This window comes from Elgaria multicarinata, chromosome 2 (assembly GCF_023053635.1).
Source record: "Elgaria multicarinata webbii isolate HBS135686 ecotype San Diego chromosome 2, rElgMul1.1.pri, whole genome shotgun sequence".
In the NCBI taxonomy this organism is placed as follows: domain Eukaryota; kingdom Metazoa; phylum Chordata; class Lepidosauria; order Squamata; family Anguidae; genus Elgaria; species Elgaria multicarinata.
This window is the reverse complement of record NC_086172.1, coordinates 151,402,836-151,419,209: the sequence shown is the minus strand read 5'-3', so window position 1 is coordinate 151,419,209 and position 16,374 is coordinate 151,402,836. Positions and strand designations below refer to the sequence as shown.

The following is a 16,374-nucleotide window of genomic DNA, read 5'->3' as shown; positions in this document are numbered from 1 at the left end:
GTGCAATCTTTCTTTAAAGACGTTGACATATTTTGCAATCATCTGTTGGGTTAGTTTAGTTTAGCTCAATCCATATTTTCATATGATCAGTTTGTATAATATTTGTATTGTTTGTTTGTTTGTTTTTAAATGTTCCATGAACTCTGCAACATTTAAAGCACTTACATTTTAAAAAGGCAAAAGATCAACAGTGAACAAGGCTTGTACAACTGGCTGAAACATTCACAATAACGTCATTCCAGTTCATAGCAATCTCTCTTTTTTCACACTAATTATGTCAGTATTGGAAGAGTTAACTCAAAAATGGACCAGATGTAAAATATAACTTGGGTTTATTTGCTGCTGCTTTAAACTGCCCAAATGAGCTAATTTATCTCCCTCTTATTTCTCATAAATAATTATACAAACTGCACTGTAGAACCCCAGAAGGGAAATTCAATTTTTACAAAGGAAATATACACCACCCCATCCTACTTCATGGAACAAATATTGTGTTTTTGTTTTGTTTTTTTAAAATCTCATCTGTATTCCCATTTGTTTTAATTACAATTTTTTATTTGGTGGACAAATGGTTGGATATACTTTATAAACTAAACAGAATAAAGTTTCTTCTCTACTCTGTTTGAGTCATTCTGTGAATAGTCACCAGAGTGCTTTTAATTTACAAATACATTATTTTGATTTTTTTTAAAAAAAATTAAATACAATATAGCAAATACTGAAAGTGCTGTTTGGCTAGTTCCTCTCTTGCATGTATTTGAAGCCGTTTCTTCCCAATGGGTAAGAGTATTTGCTATATCCCAATGGGTAATTTCCTTTCCTGTGCTTCAGCAAGCTTCACAGTTTCTGATTGTTTTATTCCTTGTAACAAATGCGTTCATTCTGGCAAGAAAGGAATTTCCATGAAAGATCTGCCTGCCAAATTGTGTTAATCACAAGCATTATCATTAGTTTTCATTATTATAATTATCATCGCAGAAGAAATTGCTGCTTTGCCAGAAAGTAGTAAAATTTCTCAAACCTGCACAGCAATTTTTGTATCAGCAAAGCTGGATATTTATTTTGGGTGATGCACTAGGTTAAAAAAAATATGTAGAAGCCAAATCGGGTAGTGTTACCTAGTGGCTGGAGAGAAGGTAAACCTCAAAGTGTAAAGGCCCATCTTCAAGTGGTAGACATTCATCTTCCTTTGAGGGCTGCCTTCCATCCAACCATTCGGTAAAACTATCCAATTGTACTTGGAACCCTCCCAATTTGCTTTCTAGTGCCTATTTTTTACCTGGAACACCACACAAAATTAATTTCTAGCTTTGCTAATATAAAACCCCACATAGAATAGAAAACAGAGGGGGGAAGTGTAATTTGGGGTGGGGGAAAGGTAACACAGGGGAACAAGCATCACTACTTGAATACAACTCTTCTTACCTCTGCAGTTATTCTGAAACTATACTACTTGGAAGGAAACAAAACCCATTCGGCTTCCTCATGGCTCTTCCGGGGGATATCATCTTGGTAAATATTGACTCAATGCTGTCAGCTTAATTCTTAGTGGGAACATTGTTCACACACAATAAACCCAGAGTAATGATACAAGGTGTGTGTGCAGGCATTTGGAATCCAATCCAGTGGAGTGTTTTTGCTCTTCTTGTTTTCAGAGAATCTTTTTAATGCCCACTTCTCAAATGAATGGAAACAGATAAGATGGGGCAATGTTTAGCAGACATCATGACTGCCAACTCATTATATGTTAATCTTTCCCCGCACTCCCTCCACAGTGTGCAAGTGGAAAATGCCACTGAACTAATTGCCTCAACTTATTAGCTTCTATGCCAAGCCAGGGATGGGCATGCAGCACTCATGCAGCATTCATCCTGGGACACAGCTTGTCTTAGTGCTGGGTCCTGAATTCAGCCCCCAATATCATAGCAGCCACAGGCATTTCTGCTATGGCACCCAATCCCTCTCCTTGCCAAGGCAGGTGCCATTTGGATGCTCTGTCTCAGATAGGGGCAAGAGGCTTTTTCACTGGGGGCATGTCTACACCAATATTTTTCCTGGGGATTGTCCCTGGATGCATCCATGGGCTCATCTACACGAAGCAGGATATTTCACTATGAAAGCGGTATGAAGGCGATATATAAAAGGCAGGAGACACACTACGGCTTTATAGCGGTATTGAAGTGCAGTGACAACTGTTGGGGCCCATGACACATATCGCTTTCGTGATATTTCCTGCTTGGTGTAGATGTGTCAAAGGCCCCAACAGTTGTTAGTGCACTTCAGTACCACTATAAAGCAGTAGTTTAGATCCTGCAGTGCACTATAAAGCAGCAGTGTGGCTCCTGCCTATTATGTACCACTTTCATACTGCTTTCATAGTGGAATATCCTGCTTGGTGTAGATGAGCCCCACATGACACACAGGGCATCCTGGGAGCAGGGAAGGACAATCTCTCCATTTCCCTGGGATAACTACACACACTTTCCCCCCTTTTTTTCCCATGGTCCCGCAATGATCCCAAGGACTGCAGGCAGTGTGGGCACTCATCCCAGTTTCTTTCCTCCTCCCCACAAGTAGCAAGGGTCAGCAGAGGGAAGGAGCTGGGCCAGGGAGAGTCCAGGGACATCGAGGGGAAGTGGGGTCAGGGCTATTGTTTTAACTTACTTTTTTGCTGGATCGCAAGTGTTCTCCAGCTCCTGCCTGTTTAAAAAAAATGGTGGGCATGATGGGAGCAATGTCCCTCTTTCCTTCCAGGACGTCGCGCTTCCATGTAAACACTCTGAGACAATCTCGGAAGCAGGTAAGTCCAGGATCATTCCCCCTCCCTCCCTCTACACCCTATGATGCAGACATGCCCTTGGTTTCAAGAACAGCTGCCTAGAACAGATTTGGCTGGACAGCAGTGCCATGTAAGGGTATTGCTGTCCACGTAAGGGTATTGCATCATTTAAGGACAGTTACTGATTCTGCAGGAGAAGTGGAAACTTGCATTTTCTGCTGACTCCTTTATAGGCATGTGATTGATAGATTGAATTTTTATCCCACTGTTTCTTCAATAACTCATTGGCATGCACGGTTTCCTTCCTTCCTTTCATTCATTCAACGTATATTATTATTATTATTATTATTATTATTATTATTATTATTCCTCCTCCATCTCACAAATGTCACCAAGTCTGTGTAGAACAGTTCAGAAAAAAGCAATGATACATAAAAACACAAAGGCAATAAAACCATATTGAAACAGCAATACTGTATCTCACTTTATCGCATTCTCTTCATGGCAGCTTATATCAAATACCAAATTAAAACTTCAGTAATAAAAGTATAAAAGTAATAAAAGCAAAAACAAAAAAAGAAGTCCAGTGAAACCAGTTTGTAAAATCAATTAAAACAGCAAGGGGCAGTGAAAATGTTCTCAAACAGTAAAAGCCACTAAGACCATACCTAGATGGGGCAAAATCCCGAGGTGATCCCCAGGATCATCCTTGTGTGTCCACATGGTGCACAGGGGATCCTGGGATCAGGAAGGAATGATCCCTCCCTTGCCCCAGGATCTCGCCCTCCTCTTTAGCCCCGGTTTTTCTGCGGTCTCAGGCTGAGCCTGAGACCACGGAACGTGTGGCTGGGCGACGCGGGTTGACCCAGCTCCTCATGATTCCTCGCGAGGAGCCAGGAGGCGTGCACGAGGCACAGCGCTGCTGCCCTCGGCGGTAGGGTGGGGGAGCAGGGAAAATAATTTTCATTTTTTAAAAAACTTACCTTTTGCGCACAAGCATTTGTGCACTGCTGCCCTTTAATCCAAAAAAAATGGCACCTCTCCTTCTGAGGTCGCCGCGCGTCATGTGTAAACAGAGGGGGGATCTCGCAATAAACACATCATGAGATCTTCCCTCCTCCATCACGGGCTAACTCGTAGGTCTAGCTATGGCCTAAGGGTGCAACATTATTATTATTATTATTATTATTATTATTATTATTATTATTATTATTATTATTATTATTATTATTTTCTGGACCTGTCAACTTATGGCATTGCTCTCATCACGCCATACATGTGGAGGGTGACTATTTGAAGAGGAAAGCCTCCTCTATCCATGGGGTTCTTCACATAATCCAGAACACTGATTTCGCAAAGCTCTATAATGTCTCACTTCCCCCTTACTCAACCTTTTTTTTACTTAACTAACAATCCCCAAATGCTTGCTCTGGTTGCTCTGTTTCTTTAGCTTTTATAATTGCCTCTTGGAGATGGGTCATTCATAACAGTGCATGTTTCTTCAAAAGTGACCACACCACAGATCAACATAAAAGGATAAAGATATGCTATGTGTAATTTCCTTCCCAGTAATCCCCAGGCTAAGTTTGTCTTTTTCACTGAAAATGCAGGGTAAGGACATTTTCAGTGAGCTTTTCAGCCACAACTTCAAGCTATCTTTTCTAAATAGTCACAACCAATTCACATTAGTAAATGTGTGCGATCATTATGGTGATGATGGTGATGATTATAATGTGCATGACTTTATACTCACTTACACTGACTTTCATTTGCCATATTGTTTACCCATTCAAACAATTTAGAGAGATCCTACTGGAGTTTTGCCCAGCCGGCTTTAAATTTCACACTCTTTGGAATAATTTGGTGTCATCTGCAAACTTGGTAACCTTGATGCTCACCATTTAGCTGCTGTGAATCTTCAGCTATTTAGAATTTAAACCTTCAAAACACTTCAACTCTGTATAGCTTAACTTAAGAACTAAAGAAGATCAGTTTAAAGAGCTATATCTGGAATGTAGAACTCCCTCTACAATCAATTCCATGCTCCCTGTCACCAAACTCCACAATGTAAACACTACCCTGATATTTATGCACATGGAGAGCATGAGAAAAACCTCTCCATGAGTACTGATATACACAAAGACTGAGTTTGCATAACATGATAACCCACACTCAGTGGTTGAGTATGGGTTGTTGTTGAACTGTGTGTTTTTGTGTTGACTGAACCCAGCACATTTCCCCCAGGGTGGCTTGTTAACCATGAAGAAGACAAGTCACTTTGAGAACCCATAGTTTGTTCTTAGGTTGTTTGGAGTGGTTAACAAGCCACCCTGCAGAAAATGCTCTGGGTTCAGATTAAACAATAACCCACTATACACCAACAACCCACCATGTTCAACAACAGCCAACACTCAACCACTAAGTATGGGTTATTGCATTATGTTTACCCAATCATAGAATTCCATGTGAAGAGAGATTCTGGCCCAATTAGGATTCTTCTTCATGTGAAGGACCTCAACACATACACAGCAACGGCACCTCGGGGCATGGCAGTGGTTGATGGGGGGTGGGGGAAGCTAGCCTGCACAGCCACACAGTCCTTCAGATATTATTTCATGGGAGGGTTGGTGTGAACCTCCATACTGTGTGTTTTTAGATTAATATTACAGCCTCTTTAATCTAATTTTAGAGTTCCTCTGAAGCCAGAAATGCGGCTTGGGGGTGAAGCAAAATATGGCCCAAGAGGAAAGGGTTTAACAGGCTCTTCCTGCCCATTTCATCATCAAAGGGCTGCTTTTCCAATAGATAGATCAAGCTACTGTATGTAACGTGTAGTTTGGCACTATGGACATTTGTAACAAGCCAAAGAATAGAGGCCGTGGAACTTTGACCATGACCATTCTTCCCCCAACTGGGTGGCTGCAGTTCTGCTTGGGGAACGAATTGGCAGGTGAATGGAATAAGGGGAGAGATCCTGCATGCTGCATCATAAGAAAGGAGTGGAGCTTTAACCAGCTCTGCCCTGGAGGCAGCCCTCGTCCCTTCTGGCAACATCCACCCTCCTGCCTTGTATTCACTGTGGGGATTAGCCAGTCGCCGCTTTCAGGGGCCAAGTAGAATTTTGTTATTGTTGTTCATCCTCAAATTGGCCTTGTTGGTGAATTTGTTTCCCCCAGTTTGCATTGACTATCCAGGCTGGGTTTTTGATAAGTTGTGTTTTAATGTTAGGCAGGTGAATTGGTCACATCTGGCAGGGATGTACGGGATACAACAGGCAGGCATAGGAATTGGTGAGCACCCTGAGGCACCTTTATCATGATTGGCCATTGCCAAGACTTGCCACTTAGGGCTGGGCGACCTAGTGGTGGGGTACAGATGGCCTTTGGGGCTAACCTGGCTCATCCACCCAGAGCTGTGTGGCACTGAAAGGGGTGACTCAGGAAGTCCTCCCTCCACAGTGGCTGCATGTGGCCTTGGGGAAGGGGTGGGAACCCCTTCCCATCCCCCTCTTGAAGCAGGGTTAGGCATACCCTAATTGCTTGGAGGCTGCAGGCCTGTGGGTTCATGAAGAAGCTAGTCTCCTGCTCAGTCATTTCCCCCCTCTGCAGATCTTCACTTTAATAAATGTGGCCTGGGTTTCATCCAACACTTTTTGTCTCACCTTGTTATTTCCGCTCCTTCTGCAATTTCGTAGTGTCAGTTACTTTCCAAGCTCCAGCGGTTTTATTTTGTAATCCCACAAACCTTTTTGTTTCTGAATTAGATCTTTACTGGAGGCTTTCCTTTGTGCTGCAAAGATGAATTTGGGTCACTTTGAGCGGTAAATATTTCATAACAAACAAACCATTCATTCAGGAGCGCCCTCTGTACCACAGAGCAATTTGAGTATGTTCTGAATTTTTCATACCAGAGTTGAGCCAAATATGTTTCCAGTTGTACTCTTGGCACAGCAAATACTAAAAGCTGTTGACATGGGAGCCATCTTGGCTCTGCAGTCTAATTAGTGGATCTTAGCCTGGATTTAGAATGCACCCAGCATACCTACTCAAAGCAATGGTGTGCAAAGCAATCCTGATTCTCTGCCACTCATATGGAAAACACGAAAGAGCTGATGCTCCTTCTGTGGCCGGGGTCTCAGCTGTTTCTGGTGAGAGATGCTAACCGCATCTGAAATGAACCTACTCCTGTTCCTTTGCCAGTTGACGAGATCTTATCCTTGCCTAACTTGCCCGTTGAGATCAGATTTGAAACAGAGTAAATGAGTTTCTGGACATCTGCCACTCACATGGCTATGGAGGTAGTAAGCTTGAAACGGATGCTGTAAATATTAAACAATTGTGATCCTCCTCTTTTGCAGATGCAGAATATCCTTGGATTAGTGAGGATATTCTGTCTTCTTCCCAGGAAAAGGTCTCCGAAGAGAAAGCGTGGGCCAGTGGACATTGGTCTGCATTTATCATTTTCTCTTCCAATATAATTGCAGAACTTGGCCAGAAATGCCTATGGCTGCAAGCCCACAAATAGGATTATGTGGAACGTGGACTAAAACTAGACATTATAGAAAAGAGCTGGGGGTAGCATCGCCCACATTTTTTAAGGACGTAATCCTATAGGTTGTGGTTTCATTGGATGGAAGCATCTGATCTTGGAGACATCCACTTTTCCAACGCCCTGCAGGGAAGAAGGAACAGTGGAGGTGATTTTCGCCTCTCCATCCACCTTTGTTTTGTTTTTCCTCTAATTGGTCCTCTGGCACACTGGCAGGGGAAGGGCTGGGGCTGGAGAGCAGGGTGACATTCTTAGGAAATGAAGATGGCCAGAGGCTGTGAACTGACACTTTCCCCTGCAGTGAGCCTAGCCATCAAGAATAAGAAGGGGGGAAGAAGATGCCCCCTGTCACTACTAGGGGTGGGGAGCTGTAGAGTAGGGCGAGCAATGATAAATCAGTAGGGGAGTCAGGGAAGCCAGTAGGAAGCTAGCAGGGAGGGGGCTGAGGAGGAACCAGCTGGGAGCAACCTACAGAGTTGGGAAGGGTTTTGTATTGTTGGGAGAAATGAAATAGCTCTGCAATGTAAGCAGCAATGCCATCACCAGGCTGCTGATTTCAATGATGTAATATTTTTTTGTGAACCGCCCAGAGAGCTTCGGCTATTGGGCAGTATAAAAATGTAATAAATAAATAAATAAATAAATAAATAAATAAATAAATAAATAATTTGAACCTTTGAATAATGGCTGATGGTATGGGCAAGGTGTGCCTTCAGTAACCCCACAAGTTCATCAAGTTTCCTGGGTGAAGCAAATGCATGAGTGATCTTATTTTGGCAAAAGACTGCAGGAGAACACCTGACTTCTGCTCAGGGCCCTCTATCTTGCTTTCTTTAAGATAAAGTGAAAGCCTCTCAGGATAGGAATCCCAAGAAGCAGGCTGCCTGACAGCCATATGCCACAAAACAGCCATTTTAAGCACACGGGGTGGGGGTGGGCTCTTCAGACAACACACTAAGCCATGGTTAGTCTGCTAACCCTTTTGCAGACAATGGTTAGCAAGCATGTTTAAACCATGGTTATGTAGCCACCATGGATAGGAATGGTTCACACAAAAGGCTAAGGCATAATGTTTAGCTCAAAATGCTTAACCGCCGTGGCTTAGCATGTCGTCTGAACATGCTCATCTCCCAAAATTCTGCTCTCAGCAGAATATTTTTATTTATTTATTTAAAACATTTCTTGGTGGACTTTCAGGCCCAGAAGCCCTCTGAAAGGTGATTTATAGCAATCCCATCCTCATCACCACAACATTGTCATGTTGGGGTAGCAGGAAAACATCTATGGGTTAAACAGGCCTTTCAAATACAACTGTCCTTTATTACAATATAAAAAGTCTGATAATACAGTCCTCCTATGAGCTACTGCAGCATGCATACCACAGGAGCTCAAGAGGTCCAATCTCCACTAACACTGAACCACAGCACCCTCTGGCATACATACATTACAAATACTGGCAGAACAATTTGCCACAACTTTATGGTAATATAACTGTTCCCTTAACACCTGTACCATATGTGGAAGGATGCAGAGATGGGAACAGCTGCACCTGTTGAATTTCTGTTTGTCGTACATTCATAAAAGACCTGACAGTCCTAACAGAAAATTAATTCTGTTTGGTGCTATAAGTGAATGCATGGAATTGGCTATTATTTAGCGACCTCTTCACGAACGTAATTGGTTCTCCCATGACTCGGTCAAAATCCACAGGCTTTAAGCTAGTAAGTAGCTCCGTTTGTGCAGTTTCTAAGAAAATGTGGAGGATGTGATGTTTAAAAAATAAAATCACTTGTGCCAACTAAATTTAAATCCAGTCTTTAAAAAGTAGTAAATCAAAACTATCTGTTCAATCAGAGGAGCCATTTCCCCATCGTGTTTTCTAAACAAGGAGAAAGAAGGTTGCCACTACTCAGGTGTAAAACCCACAGCAATACAGATCTACCTTTATAGCAGAAAAATGGTTCTGTTTTAAAGTTTAATGTAGTTTAAGCTTCCTGACTCTTCGCAATGCAGAGATCTGTTTGTATCACGCAGGTCCGCAATGGGAGACTCAGACAGGCAGAAATGATTAGATTTTCCATCACTCGGCTAATGCTGTCAAGCCTGCTGAGCTTTTCATAAGACTCAAACTTGTGGAAATCTTTCGTGTCATGAGGGAGCATAGTTAAGCCTGATCGCTACATTGTCTCAGAAGGCACAGCTGACTTAATATGTGCCAAAAAAAACACCACCCTAAAATGATTTTGCTTCAGCTACAATGGGTATCACCCATGTTACTCAGCTTCTCCGAGTATAGGCTTTCTTTGTTCTGTGATCTTTCTCTCTTATGCCATTATTCCAGCACAGTTCTGGTGAATTTATTTTCTCTATCTTTCTATCTGTCTGTCTTCTCACTTGTAACCCACCCTCCAACAAGCTCAGGCCACAGCTAGACAGGGCAATATCCCAGGGCGATCCCTGGGATCGTCCTGTGCATCCACATGACGCACAGGGGATCCCGGGAGCAGGGAGGGATGATCCCTCCCTTTCCCTGGGATCTTGCCCTACTCTTTGAGCCCGCTTTTTCCACGGTCTCGGGCTGATCCAGAGACCACGGAACGTGTGGGCGGGCGTCACAATTTGTCCCAGCTCTTCAGAAACTCTGCACCCATCAAGGGTGGGGTGAGGGGAATGGGAAAAATTATTTAAAATAAAAAACCCTACCTTTTGCGCACAACCGTTCGTGCGCTCTTCTCCTTTAACAAAAATCAAAAACAAAATGGCGGGCATGACATCCTCTCTCTCTGTGAGGTCGTCACATGCCACAAGTAAACAGAGGGGGAGATCTCGTGATAAAAATATTGCGAGATCCTCACCCCTCCATCGCGCTAGATCCGGTAGGTCTAGCTGAGGCCTCAGAGTGGCATACATGGTGTACTTTCACTTTCTTCTGACAACAAAGCTGTGAAGGAGGTAATGTTGAAAGATACTGACTTTGATTGATATTCAGAAATTGCTGAAAGGGAATGCTAAACCTTTGCCACTCTTGTATATTGTGACACACAGATACCAAGCAATATAGCCCCCACCCCCAACGTAATTGATAGAAGCCACTGCAAGTTGGATGAGACAACTGAAGTCCATGTAGATTCAGTAATGAAAACCTACTAGTTTAAGATCAGAGTTTAGACCAGGAGCACATGGAGAATTTTGTCCTGCACATTCCATCCTCCGCATCTGAAAGACTAAGGAAAAGTGTGGATGCATGGAGGGTAAATTGTAAGCAAGCACAATTTCTGACATTGCAGAACATGATAATCTCATGGCATGTCTGTTAAAGCATCAGTGGGATTATGGCAGCGGACCTGACCTCAATGCATTCACTGCACAGTCTCTATACACAATCTTTATGATTAAGTATGACTACATCTGGATCCATCCCATTAAGCATAATGTGTAATTTTTCCCACAAAAAAAATCACCTGCCAATGTCATGAAAATATGACCCTGTTCAGACAACACACTAAGTCAAGGTTAAGCATTTTGAGCTAAACATTATGGCTTAGCATGTTGTGTAAACCATGACTTAGTGTGTCATGTGAACCATTCCTAACCATAGTGGCTATATCACCACAGTTTAAACATGCTCACTAACCATTTGCTACAAAAGGGTTAGTGGCCTAACCATGGTTTAGTGTGTCGTCTGAACAGGCCCTATACTTGGTGACTTGTAAAAGTCTGAAAGAAATCAGTGGTGTAACTTAAGGTATTTTCTGTGAGTAGCTTAGACACACCTAGGTTTTTGTGACATTCCAAAGGAAACCATATATAAAAACATAAGCTACATTTGAAACTCACAGATTGGAAATATTCTGGGCGCTGCTAAGAACCTCTAACCAAGAGTTTTCTTGACATGCTCTGGACTTTGAAAATTGAACAACAACAAAATTATTCTGCAGTCTCTCTCTCTCTCTCTCTCTCTCTCTCTCTCCCTCCCTCCCTCCCTCCCTCTCTCTGGCTTTCTTCATGCAATTTTATTTTTAATCACTTGCCAGGAACTACATGGAGGTGAAGGAGAAAATGGCAAAGAATAAAATAAAAAATAAAGTAAAAAAATATGAGCGTGTTGGTTAGGACTGGTCAGCACCTTTCTAAATTAAAATCCCCACACACTTAATAATCTGATTTGAGGGAAGCTGAAGAGCCAAAGCAATCTCTTTTTGAAAGTTGCCCGACAACAGGAGTGGTATCTGATTAAATCTGGCTATAATAGGCTCCTCTCAGTTATTTCTTTTCCAGTTATAAAGCAGAGAGCAACAGCTAGTTAAAGAAGTTTGCCCTCGGGTGGGTGGGGGTGGTAGCATGAGAACTTCACCTTTTTGATGGCACCCAGCAGGGCATATCTGAAGACTGACCTTTTTTTCTTTTTCTTTTTTATATTCTCCCTTTCTTTTCTTTTTTTCCTTTCCTTTTTTTTTTTTTTTTTTTAGAAGCTTCAGTCAATTGTTCTTCTTCTTTACTGCAGTCTGCCTTTGTGATAAATTGTCTGCTTGGTATTTATTGTAGGGTGACCATATGAAAAGGAGGACAGGGCTCCTGTATCTTTAACAGTTGTATTGAAAAGGGAATTTCAGCAGGTGTCATTTGTATATATGGGGAACCTGGTGAAATTCCCTCTTCATCACAACAGTTAAAGGTGCAGGTGCCCTGCCCTCTTTTAAATCTGGTCACTCTAGTATAGCTCCTGCAGCTTTAACTGTTGTGATGAAGAGGGAATTTCACCAGCTTCTCCATATATACAAATGACACCTGCTGAAATCCCCTTTTCTATGCAACTGTTAAAGATACAGGAGCCCTGTCCTCCTTTTCATATGGTCACCCTAATTTATTGTATTAATTCTATGGTAAAGGAAAATTAATACAAGAAAACCTTGTGGTGTAATTTAGTAATAAGACTTATCTATGTTTGGATTCTGGAAACAGACCCCCTTTAAACAATGATTTTTGTTTAAAAACAGTCTTCCATTCACTGTGCTGTACAGGCCAGTCCTGGCCGTCTATACACAACACACATGCAATCTGGGAAAGCATAATTGTGTGTTCAGAGCCCTTTGTGCATACTGCTGAACCAACAGACATTCTCATGAATAGGCATATGTCAACTGAAGTAAGCCTCTTCAATAGCGTAACCATATGAAAAGGAAGACAGGGCTCCTGTATCTTTAACAGTTGCATTGAAAAGGAAACTTCAGCGGGTGTCATTTGTATATATGGGGAACCTGGTGAAATTCCCTCTTCATCACACCAGTTAAAGCTGCAGGTGCCCTGCCCTCTTTTAAATCTGCTCACTCTAGTATAGCTCCTGCAGCTGTAACTGTGGTGATGAAGAGAAAATTTCACCAGGTTCTCCATATATACAATGATACCTGCTGAAATTCCCTTTTCTATGCAACTGTTAAAGATACAGGGGCCCTGTCCTCCTTTTCATATGGTCACCCTATCTTCAATGCTGCTGCTTCTCTCTCTTTCTCACCCACCTCCATTTATTCCACAGAGAATAAGGGAGCAATCCTGTGTCCCCTAAACAGCATCTGGGGAACATAGATTGTTCGGTTTCCTAGATCCGAACTCGCAGACACGGCTACAAACTGGAAGCCAGGAAACCACACTCCTCACCAAGACCCTTCCTCCCCATAGCCAGTTTGGAGAGAACCATGCCATGTACCTCTCCACACTTGCAAAATGGAACGCAGAGATGGTGAGAAGGAGCTGTTCCTGGGGAAGGGGAGGGGAGGAGACTGGGGATGTGGGGATACAAGGTATCCCCAGCCATCTCCAGTTTCCTTCTTTCCCCCTCCCCAAACCCTCCACTAGTTGGGCAAAATCACCTGTCTTGGTAAAATGCAAAGAAGTAGGTGCAAGGCACCTCCTGCTCTACATTGGATACTCGTAAGTCTCTGAGCATGGAAGTTTACAAGTACCCAGGATGCATCCCATAGGAGTGCACCCTAAGATACTTACCTGGCACAGGAGACACCTTGATCACAAAGGCCATTTTCCCGGGGTGAGGCTCATCCATTGCATTCTGGGTGGGCTGACCCCTATGATTTCCCCAAATGTAGGAAACTTGATTACATTATTTGAGGTAGTGGGGGACTGCATTTGCACTTAATTAGCTTTTCTAAACTGCCCAGAGAGCTTCAGCCATGAGGCAATATAAAAATATAATAAATGAAATGAATGAAATTAAATTAAGAGGGCTAAGTCCTTTTAGTCATAGAATCATAGAGTAGCAGAGTTGGAAGGGACCTACAAGGCCATCGAGTCCAGCCCCCTGCTCAATGCAGGAATCCACCCTAAAGCATCCCTGACAGATGCTTGTCCAGCTGCCTCTTGAATGACTCTAGTGTGGGAGAGCCCACAACCTCCCTAAGTAACTGATTCCATTGTCGTACTTCTCTAACAGTCAGGGAGTTTTTCCTGATGTCCAGCCGGAATCTGGCTTCCTTTAACTTGAGCCCATTATTCCGTGTCCTGCACTCTGGGAGGATCGAGAAGAAATCCTGGCCCTCGTCTGTGTGACAACCTTTTAAGTATTTGAAGAGTGCTATCATGTCTCCCCTCAATCTTCTCTTCTCCAGGCTAAACATGCCCAGTTCTTTCAGTCTCTCTTCATAGGGCTTTGTTTCCAGACCCCTGATCATCCTGGTTGCCCTCCTCTGAACACGCTCCAGCTTGTCTGCATCCTTCTTGAATTGTGGAACCCAGAACTGGATGCAATACTCTAGATGAGGCTTAACCAGGGCCAAATAGAGAGGAACCAGTACCTCACGTGATTTGGAAGCTATACTTCTATTAATGCAGCCCAAAATAGCATTGGCCTTTCTTGCAGCCATATCGCACTGTTGGCTCATATTTAGCTTGTGATCTACAACAATTCGAAGATCCTTCTTGTTTGTAGTATTGCTGAGCCAAGTATCCCCCATCTTGTAACTGTGCATTTGGTTTCTATTTCCTAAATGTAGAACTTGGCATTTATCCTTATTAAATTTCATTCTGTTGTTTTCAGCCCAGCACTCCAGCCTATCAAGATCACTTTGAAGTTTGTTTCTGTCTTCCAGGGTATTAGCTATCCCACCCAATTTTGTGTCATCTGCAGATTTCATAAGCATTCCCTGCACCTCCTCGTCCAAATCATTAATAAAAATGTAGAAGAGCACTGGGCCCAGGACCGAGTCCTGCGGTACCCCACTCATTGCCTCTCCCCAGTTTGAGAAGGTTCCATTGATAAGGACTCTTTGAGTCCGATTCTGTAGCCAACTGTGAATCCACCTAATAGTTGTTCCATCTAGCCCATTTTTAGCTAGTTTGTTAATCAGAATGTCATGTGGTACTTTGTTAGAAGTTTTGCTGAGGTCAAGATATATGACGTCCACAGCATTCCCACAGTCCACAAGGGAGGTTACCCAATAAAAAAATGAGATCAAATTAGTCTGACAGGATTTGTTCCTGACAAATCCATGTTGGCTTCTAGTAATCACTGCATTGATTTCAAGGTGTTTACAGACTGATTTCTTTAAAATCTGCTCCAGAATTTTCCCAGGGATGGATGTCAGACTGACTGGTCTGTAGTTCCCAGGTTCCTCCTTTTTGCCCTTTTTGAAGATAGGGACAACAGTTGTTCTTAGCTAGAAAGGATTGCAGCATTGCTTTGCATGGTCAGTTGTGGAAGTCTCTTTCCTTAATCTTATCAAAATTATTTGGACTCTCCTTTAACTCCCTTAGGTGGTTTTCCTGAGAAATGTCTACATTGGCTTTCTATTTCTCTTTAGGTAAAATCCTGTGCCTACCTGAAAACTGTTGCTACTTCTGCCAAATCTCTCTTGCCTTACCTTGAAGCTGAGGTAGATGAATCTGTTGGTTTCACTTTCTCAAGTTCTTTCCATCTTGAATATGAAAAAAGGTGAATTTTGGTAAATTCTAATGAAAAATGAACTGAAACAAATTCAATAAAGTACATGGAGAGAATCATGATGTATCTGCCTGCCCTATAGTTCTTAATGATAAGGAACCTGTCAGAAGAAAGGGGGCAAATATGATTGTTATTTATTTATAATTTATTTGACTTGTACTCTGTCTTTCTACCAAAATGGCACACAAGCTGGCTTACAATCACTATTATTTATTATTTATTACATTTTATTTATTACATTTATATTCTGCCCTTTAGCCGAAGCTCTCTGGGTAGTTTAGAAAGTTTTAAATTTTGAACATTAAAAATCGATATACAAAATTTAAAACCATGGAAGCATAAAAACAGACAACAGACAAGGACAATATATATCTAAAACAACTAATAAAAACAATAACATAGGTATTCAAACCCAAATTTTTAAGAGCTAAGCACTCAGAGCTTTGGACCTGGTTTCTCTCATATTCTGATTTTTTACAATCTCAAATTCTTTCCATCCCCAAAATGAAGACATCTGCAAATTTTGGTAAATTCTTACCAAAAACAAAATCAATTTAATTCCCACCCATCTCTACTTGAAGCTCTTTGTTATCATTTTGGCAACAGGTCAAGACTTTTCTCTTCTCCCAGGCATTTAGCAATATGTAATTAGCCTGGGTTTGTTTTTGTTTGCTTTTGTGGTTTAAAATTTTTGTATATTGTTTTTAAGTGTTTTTATCCTATGTACACCACCCATAGAGCCTCGGCTATGGAGCGGTATACAAATGTAGATGATGATGATGATGATGATGATGATGATGATGATGATGATGATGTTTCGTTTGTGAAGGAACCCCCAAATTTTCTTCCAACACTGGTAACTTTAGGTCTAGCATTCAATAGCTGAATGCTCACAAGTATAGTGTGACAGAGGTAACTATGAATGCCCCTCCCCCACTTCAGCCAAACCAGAAGTAGATGGAAGACCTGGGACATTGCCTGGGCAGAAGCCATCATGGGAATTTTCCTGTGGGCTTACCAAAATTTGATGCAGATCCCAATCAATTCTGTCAGCCTTCCCTTCCCTCTCCTCACCATAGCATTCTTTTGCTGGATG

The 16,374-nt window shown here is 42.2% G+C and overlaps 1 non-coding gene across 1 annotated transcript; it reads left to right on the top strand.

The window, feature by feature from the left end:
• The first annotated feature begins 13,319 nt into the window (after nt 1-13,319).
• On the top strand, nt 13,320-13,481 carry LOC134393860 (U1 spliceosomal RNA). The gene has a single exon (XR_010025133.1). It is a non-coding gene; the product is annotated as a U1 spliceosomal RNA (small nuclear RNA).
• The last annotated feature ends 2,893 nt before the right edge of the window (nt 13,482-16,374 follow it).